Raw genomic sequence first — 9745 nt, forward strand, 5'->3', positions numbered from 1 at the left:
TACATTCCGACCCAACTATATAATTTAATATGTTTTTGTATACTCTGCAGGAGTAAATCAACTATTTTCATGGTTGAAATGTGCACATCACAATTTAGGGAGATAATTTTTTGAATAATGATGTTAGCAGGTGATTGGTAATATAATTTTAGTGACTGGGGAAGGAAAAACTAACTATGCAAGGTTTCCCAAAAGTCTGTACTTATCGGTTTATTGCATTTTTTTCAACAAATCAAATAGGGTTGTTTCATTTATTTCATCAAATGTTCAAACTGACTTCCATTAACATGAATGCACGCGTGAATTCACTTTTTAAATTACTTTAGGAGTTTTTTCATGTTTCGGTTACAGGTGTAATTTGTTTGAATCAATTATGATTTCTCTCAATTCATTCATTCGTGGTTTTTGGTCAAGTTTTGCAAACGACGGGTTTGAGATAATCCCACCAGAAGAAGAAGAAACATTTATATAAATAATTTATTATATATACATTCACTTAAAGAATAAGCAATTGATACGTTTTGATTGCCGTTGTGTGAAATATGTGAAATAACCAGATGTGTACTGACGTTTGGGCCACCCTGTGCACACGTTTTAGTCTACCCACTCAAACCAACGTGGGCTGTGGTGTTCAACTCCATTGGTGGCCCAAAGCCTCAGGATTGAATCCTCAATTTTGAATCCTCAGGACTGAATCCCAAGGGCTCAGTGGAACAAAGTTAAACCTAGGAACGATGCCAACTTCCCTCGCAAGCACTTAATCTCTAAGCCCACAGAAGAAGCTCCTGGCTTCAATTAACCCCGCAAATAATGCCCTATTTTTATTGGCATCGCAACATCGCACGAGCAGATGCGGCCCTCGCTCACACCCAATGACGGAACAATTTTGAGCAGCCCACAAGTGTTACCGTTGTCACCAGTCTCTGACCGTGGACCACATGGTAACAACACTCACTACCGCCCGCTTCGATCATTCATTTGCTGGCAGCATTTCAGATGGTCAGCAGGCTGCTCCTCAAGCCATCCACTGGCTCACTCACCAACTTCGACCTGAACATATAAACATTGTTCATCAAACTCCCCATAGACGTCGAGGAGATGTCGTACCCTGGAATTGTTAGAACACAGTACAGGAAATGTTCAACCCACCTGCTTCTATCTACACGGGATGGAGGGTTGCCCCATCGCACGTGCGGCTGTTCTCCGAGTGCTCCGGTTAACCCACATGTAAGCACTCAGTAATTGGCCGATAACATCTTCGTATCGAGAGGACCGCAGAGCCTGGGCAATTATTGATAGTGCTGCCTCACGGCGTCACTGCTGATGCCTTCCCGATTGTCCGTCGTTCCTCCTCGCACTTCTGAGCCATTCTGTGTCTCCATGGAGTGCGAGGGAATACCGTTCAGCACGATACAGGTTGCCATTATTGTTGTTACTCTCCACATTTAAGGCCATCCAACGTCAAAGCCTGGCCACAGTCTCAGACAGCCTGTCCCCGGCACCCTAAAGAATTTGTTAAAATTGGGAAATTTTCCCCGGTTTAACATTTTCCGGCCTCGTGCACGGCTCACTGTGTGTGCAAAAGGGGGTTTGGCTTACCTGAGGAGTGGGTTAGGGCCTGCTATTAGTCCGAGGTAGCCGGGGACACTTCACTGTGGTGGCAGGGCTAGTGACTGAGTGGGCGTTGGCTATGCTGTGGCAGGACACTCACCTTCTCGTGAAGTAGACTGCTGGGTTGTCCTTTTGATTTCCCTTTAGGGTTTTGTCGACTCCCCGACAGGAGTTTCAACTTTTCCTGGCCGTCTGTTTTTTTCCCCCAATTGGCATCATGTCACGAGATGCAGAACCCATTGGGACATATCACAAATCAGTGCCGTCGAATGGTCGTGCAAGGGATGTTTACACGTACACATCGTTTTGCTTACGTGTGAACTCTGGCTCTCCGCCTGATGATGCTAGTTGTAATAACTGGTGAAACGTCATACTCGAATTGTGGGTCTTACTCTGCAACACACGGGTGTGCTGAACTAGTAACAAATCGGCATGTTTTGTTTACGTGACAAACCTTACTAATTGGATTTGTCGGGTGTTGGCGAGCTTAACATCACATTTATATTTACGTGATCTAATCCCAAAAAACCTCTATGATGAACTCATATTTGTGTTTGTTTGTTCATGGCACTGCTGGAGGAAGGGCCTCAACGACAGTTCCCTCTCGAGGGTGTTTTGGCCTACTCTTCTTCGCTGGCCAGACTTCTTGGAATAGCTTGGATGTATCCACAGTATACGCCACCACTTGCAGCCTGCCAATAGATTATCTTTGATTAACCCATTTATACTTGCCGGGTGGATGGAAGCGGTGTGGTGAATTGAAGAATCTTGCACCATTGTTACTTCTTAAAGTGACCTTTTTTTCTCTTTAATGAAGTAGGCGACCCACTTCGGACAGTCTGCTGTGGTGCTTTTTTGTTTAATGACAATCGAAGGGATTCATTTTACATTTTTAGTCATGAAGCTAGTTGTAATTACTGGCGAAACGTCGTACTCCGATTGTAAATGTTGTGGATTTGCTCTCCAACACACCGGTGTGCTGTACTAGTTACGAATTTACACGTTCTGTTTAGGTGACAAACCCCTTACTAGTTGGCTGTGTCGGGTGGTTGCGGGTCTAACGACACATTCATATTTACGCAATCTAACTTAAAAAAAAAACCTAGATTATGGATTATAGTGTTGGAACGTAACCAAATGAAATAAAAAAAAACAATATTTAATACGATGGGTTTTTTTTTGCTTTTGTTGTTATTGTTGTGCAGTTATTTGGCGACCAGGCTTGGGCTGTCGGAAATGTGTACTTTCTGCCCGTGAATCGATGATGCCGTGTCACCAATCCCCCCTACAGCTGTTGTTCTTGACCATTCACACACAAGCGTGGCGTTCCCTTGCACAAAGGAGACCTGTGCAAGTGGACTTTCCTCTCGAGGGGTTCTCCCGGGCGGGATTCTTACACCTCGTTCGTTAGTTGTGCAATATTCATGAACGACGATCACCGCATCACGCGCTTTTAGACGCGCCGTCTGAGACGCTCTTCCTTCCCATATTAGGAAGCCACTGCACCTATGCGCTGTTAAAGCATCTAGATTGAAAACTAACATCTTTAGCGCTGCTTTTTGTGTTCAGTTTGTCGTCCTTGGCTCAGCTGGCTACGTGTGGTGCAAAAGTTCAACATCCGTACATACATAACGACCCTGCACTCGTTCTCTGCGATATTTGATTTTGTGTTGTTGTTACTGATGGCCACACGCAGCATTACGGGAAAAAAAATATATCCAGCAAACAGGCGCTAAATGGGAACATCATCCCTGTAACAAATAAAATACACTCAACTAAAGTCTCATAACAGCCAAACCTGTTAGTTTTGCAAAAGACCGTTCGCAGATAACAACCGTCCGTTATTACTTTAAAAACACTCCCAAAATGAAACCTTCTGCCATGCATGTCTAGGCATTGGCTGTTTTTTTTTTAGAGTTGAGCCAGCTATTGTGGCTATTTTTTTAAATATTCCTTTACATAAATGCAACCTTGTTTTGACAGAACGACACGGAGGCGTCATTCGCCATTGCGGCAGAGATTGCGAGGCTAAGTAAAAAAAAAAAGCAAAGCAGAACAAGCTGTAAATTTGTTTTCTCTTGCATTGCGACCTACAATTGAAGCGCGATTTGGACACACCTCTAAGATTGCGCTGATACGCACAGCTCTAGCTCGTTATGTGCTCATTAATTCAATTAGCAGCAAACGACTGCCGCGTGGGTATTTGTCATTTTGGCTGAGTGCGCAAATTGTTTAAATTGACGTTGATATATTTACGGTTTTAAATATATATATAATGTTGTAATACAGCAGGTGGTATCGTAGTTCATACGCTGGTAGTTTGTGAGAGCAAAGGGTATGGAAATAGTGATGGATTTCATGCAGCAGGGAATATTGAACGGAATTTCGAGTTAAGGCTTTCGTGACTGAAAGGATTCATCTTCTTTGGTTCTTTCGGTAAAGTCACGTAGAATGAGAATAAAATAGTAAATTGATAAAACAAAATGACGCAATAAAATTCTCACGACGTTTCGGCCACAAGGCCGCTTGTGTTGTGGCCGAAACGTCGTGAGAATTTTATTGTTATTTTATTTGATCAATTTATTATTTTATTCTCATTCTACGTGACTTTACCGAAAGAACCAAAGAAGATGAATATTGAACTGATTAAATGTATGAGGGTTGCTCAATATTTATCCTGCTGAACTTTATTCTGAAAGAATAGCGGAGTACTTTATGTTTATGGAGCGGTAGCGGTGACATCTGACAGCTTGTGTGTATAGTCACATCACAGCTGTGCTTTTATAATAGGTGCTTTTCTAATAGCACTTGCCCCTAGGTCGACTCAGCCTCAAATGATTTCCTGGTGAAGTGTGTAAACATCGCCACATGGGAGACAAAGGCGGCCGGGCGTGGTGTTGCCCACCCACCCCCTCGTGCGCCGTACTGGCCTTTATAGGGTCCTCGTTAACAGCACTTGGCCCAACAGTCTGTTCAGGCTATACGGGGGATCTTTTTCTTTGTTGCGAGCAGTCATGCAGTGGTTAGGGCACTGAACATCGAAACCAGCCACCAGAGCAGGTGAACACAGAGAGCAGGTGAACACAGGTGAACACAAATGTGTTCACCTGCTCTGGGCATCCCCTAGGAAGACGCAGCCTTCAATGAGTACCTGATGTGGAGTGTAATTATTAGCACTAGGGAGAAAAAGGTGGCCGGGCGTGGTGTTGTCCATCGACACATACGTGTGCTGTGCCTGCCTTCATGGGTGATTGCGAATACCACTTGCCTCAATAGTCCGTTACAGTCTGTATGGGGGATCTTTGTCTTTGCATATGCATGTAACCATCTGAGAAATGGTGCCCAGGTGGTGATATGTTAACTACTTCGCCTGGTATAAAATAGTTCGTGGGTTCGATCCCCACCCTTGACGCCTGCATGTTTTGGAGTGTCCAAGTTCTCCCCCCGTGGTCGCGTGGATTATTCTCTGGATAGTCCGGTTTTTCCCTCCACATTTTAAAAAATGCGTTCAGAGTATTTGGCTGCTACACAATTCCACGTGATAAGCTATCATCTGTGGCCAGGTCGCTTCTAAAAAAAAGTTCTAAAGAGCTCAGTGGGCTTTACCTGGTGAAATAAAAATAGTAAGTAAAACGAGTTTTAGATAAAACAAAATTAGGCCCCTGTATGGCATTGTCTTATTGGTAATTTAATGAAAGTGCACATTGCCAGTAGGGATTCTGTCCTTCACGGTGAAGCTCTCCTTTATTTTGGGCCATGAATTTGAACTGCGAAATTCCACAGCAAATGTTCGAATGTGGTCATGAAATTACAATGCCTGCCTCAACGGAGACGAGACGCAGATGCATCACAACACAGCTCGGTAAAGCTGGAGACGACACATTATATCCACTCGAAGAATGGGAGAGACTCTTTTCCAGCTCAATTACCACTCTTACCCTGTTATTCTCTGCACTCAACAAAACTGTGCATTAGCACTAAAATCAAAGTTTCATGCAAATCCAACTCCCCCCCCCCCCCCCCAGCAAAAATGCCACCGTTATAGAGCAGTGAAAAAGCTTGCATTGCTTTGTACGGAACCGAAATCCGCGTGAATTTGTTTATTTACTGCTACACGCACCGTGGCCTCAAACGAGTGGTAAATATTGGCACGCGATGCTGCTGCTGCTGCTTCCGTGGTGTTGAGGGTCAGCGCTGCTGGACTTGTAAAATCCCAAGGTCGCTGGTTCGATTCGTTCTTCCGGCGTGGGAGTTGATGTAGTCGGGCAAAGGTGGTGACCTAATCACCCCCTCGTGTATCACCGGTGACTTTAATAGGTGCTCGCTGACAGCGCTCGCTCCAACAGTATTTATGACTGCAGCGGGATTCTTTACGTGGCCCCATACACTGCCATATAAACATAAAAGTTCCTGCTCTCATAGGTTTTTCATTATTCGGTCTTTGTTGCGATCCACACAGACACGCGAGCTATGATTGCATATTTTGCGTGTATGTGTAGGTAGCGTGTGTGGCTTTGGCACCTGAGTCTGTCCCGTGACCTCCTGCCAGCGGGCGTCCGACACTTCACGTGGCTTTAAAGTGCACCTAGCCTGGCACGTCGCCGCCAACTTAGCGGCGAATGTCGGTTGTTGTGGTTGGCGTGCAGTTCATGCATGTTGTCGTGCGTTCGGTTTAAACGATTGTAGTTTGTGATCTGCGTGTGCGCTGTGTGGGTTGCCATGTGTGGGGAGTGGTGGAAGGAGGGATTCCAGGGCAAGTTTTGTGACAGAGTTGGCGGCTACGGCCGCAACCACTTCCAGAGGGGCCGCTGCGGCCCCGTGACATTGAAGGCTGGCGTTTAATATTGCAGAGACACTCGCGTCTCCAGTGCTGACGTTGTGTGTACACCCCACCGTGTGCTCATTTCTTTTGGTATTTCCCCCTCCTCCGCTCCTCCGCTCCCCCCCCCCCCATATTTGTTTTGGACACATTAAGTGCAACACCATATTGATGTTTGTGTGTTCGTGTGTCTGCGGTGTATTGATGAACAGCCTGACACCACACTCGAGAACCCAGCACCGCGACCCGGATTTGAATCCAGCATCATCAGCGGGAGTCGGATCAGCGCCCTGACCCATTAGCCGCCTGACCAACTTGCCGAGTGCTCATTTTGAGGCTAGGTCAACATAGGGAGGCCCGGACCAGGTTCAGATACCAATTTCCACTCATGTTGTGCCTTGGCGAGGATTTGAAATTGGATCATTGGGATTGCGGTTGCACTGAGCTGCTCCCTCGGGTATATAAAGACAAAGATCCCCCATTCCCCCCGGGTAGCCTGCATATATGTTTGAGGCAAGTGCTGCAAGCAAGCACCTATTAAGGGCTGCACGTTGCACGAGGGTGTGGGGTGGCCATAACCATTCCGTGACCGCCTTTGTCTTCCTCGTGCTCTCGTTTGCACACTGCATCAGCTGCATCAGGTACTTATTTAATTTCGAGTTGACCTACGAGTGGCCCATGATAGGTTCGCCAATGTTAGCTATGGCCTAATATCTAATTTGGGCCACCGGGATTATAGCACTGACCGCTATAAATACAACACTCACGCCCTCCGTATGTATAGACACAGACATATATATTAACGCTAAATACAAAGATGCCCCGTATAGCCTGAGCAAATTGTTGGGGCAAGTGCTGCCAGCGAGCACCCGTGAAGGCCGGAATGGTACACCAGGGGGTGAGTGGCCAGTACCACGGCCCCCATTGGCGATCTTTTTACACACCACACTAAGTACTCATTTGAGGCCGAGTCGACCTAGGGGATGCCCAGTACCGGTTCAGATAATCGCCACCGGTTTTGCCTGTGAGCGGGAATCGAACTCGAGTGGCCGGGTCCGTAGCGCAGCGAGCTAACCACTACACTACCGCTCCCCGCGTACACACACACACTAACACACTAACACATTATTGCTTTCCAATGATTTACAAACTGCCTATTCCATCATAAAATCGGTTTACAGCCATTGTACGGAACTCTGATATGTGCACCTCTGATATGTGCAGGGATACGCAATGCCCAACGGATGGATGCGCAGAGGTACTTAACAAATGCTGTCATTTCAAAGACAGACATTTAAGCCTGCCTTTTATCCCGTGTCTTTTAATCTGCCTTAACCTAAATGCTTTTGGACAACTGAGCCGGTGCTGGGATAGCAATTTCCCAAGAGTTCAAGGCAACCGGTCGACAGTGTCATAACTAAAGGGCACGGCCACTCAAAGTCCCATGCTTCCTGTCCTCGCTTAAAGTGATGTGTGCTGGTTATCATTATACACGCGCGCGTGTCTGCGTGTCTGTGGTGAGGAGCGCAGTTTCGCGGTTGGAGCGTTGCGCTACAAACCCGCTCACCCGAGTTCGGTTCCCCAGCTCGCGGTCAACACCGGTGACGATTATCTCAACGGGTCCTGGGCGTCGCCTAGGTCGACTCGGCCTTGAAAATGACTACCTGGTGCGGTATTTAAACATCAGCAATGTAGAGACAAAGGGCGGTCGTGGGGAGCTTTGGTAATGGGGAGCTTTAGGGGAGTGATTTTTCAAGTTTGAAGGGGCTTTTTTAACTAGATGAGAACTCAAGAGACCAGGAAGAGTCTCATTTCGCAAGAGTCACCTGGGGCAATATCCTTTCTTATTGTATATTTATGGAGCACTTTTTACTCAAGGCGCATAGGAAAGTAAAAATAAATAAATAAAACTGGTTAATAACGTTTAGGTCATAACTGGCTGTCATGTTCCCTCCCTACCTACCTATGTTAGCAGTTATTTTCGACTCTGAGTTACATTCACTAACACAGCCACCGTTAGCTGTGTTTGTAAATGGCGGCTTGCCATCCGTTTCCACCTACATGTGGCGATACATTGACATGCCAATCTCTCACAATACAATGGCCACCCCCACAGCTTCGTTTGTCAAGATTTCTCTGATCTTAAATTCATATGCAAATTTAATCTCTAGCCCCGCCCACTGACCCTTGGGCTACACCCATCTCAAACCTTTATAACTCCCTGCCTTAGCAGCGCTGCCACCATATATTCTCAGCAGCTCTCCCGCTATATATTTTTCGCCTAACGACGATTGCTTGTGTCGCGATCGAAACGCCGTGATATTGTTATTATTTTTATTACTTGTTCTATCTATGTGGCTTTCGCGAAAGACCCAAATAATATGAATTCCTGCATTCACGAAAGCTTTAAGTCAAGATTTAAGGATATTTGTCTTTGCTTTGTCTGTGCGTCTGGGCTCGTGAAGTACTCCACGTGAAACCGATCCGGCGTGGGTTATAATGAATCCTACACAGGCGGGTCCCCACACTCGCACGTGAGCGTTAGGTCACTCGATGCAGCTGGCGAGGGGGATTTAAAAACAAATCCACTTCAGATCACAGTGTAGCCTTGGCTGTTGCATTGGCCTTTGCATGAGCATTTTCAAAATACATTTTCAAAATGCCGTGCGCAAGTGTTTGTGTGTGTGCACATGCGGTAGTGGAGCGGTTCGCGTGCTGCACTACGAACGCGGTGACCCGAGTTCGACTCCCGATCACGGCCAACAGCAGTGACGGTTATCTGAACTGGTCATGGGCCTCCCCTAGGTAGACTCAGCCTCAAATGAGTACCTGGTGTGGTGTGTAAACATCGCCACTGGGCGGACAAAGGCGGTCGGGCGTGGTGCTGGCCACCCATCCCCTCGTGTGCCAGTGCCGACCTGCATAGATGCTCACAAACAGCACTTGGCCCAACAGTCTGCTAAAGGCTATAGAGGGGATTACTCATTGGTTTTTTCGGTAAAGTCACGTATGTAGAAATACAATAAAATTATATTAAAACAAAAAAAACAATCACGACGTTTCGATCACAACGCAAGCGATCTTCATCAGGTGTCAAGAACAAATCACGGGGGTAAATACAACAAAAAGATGAGAGACGAGAATTCAACAAACCTGAAAAAACATTATGTGAAGCACATCCAGTCAGGCCAACAACACAGTTAGACACTTCTGGCGGACCACGAATTTCAGAAGAGTGTTAAATTTCGTGTTCAACCTTTGGATTGCACATACCAGCATAGATAGAATGAAAAATACGAGGTACACGGTCAGTAG

This window comes from Petromyzon marinus, chromosome 40, assembly GCF_048934315.1.
Source record: "Petromyzon marinus isolate PM22_M1 ecotype Great Lakes invasive population chromosome 40, UKy_Petmar_22M1.pri1.0, whole genome shotgun sequence".
Taxonomy (NCBI): domain Eukaryota; kingdom Metazoa; phylum Chordata; class Hyperoartia; order Petromyzontiformes; family Petromyzontidae; genus Petromyzon; species Petromyzon marinus.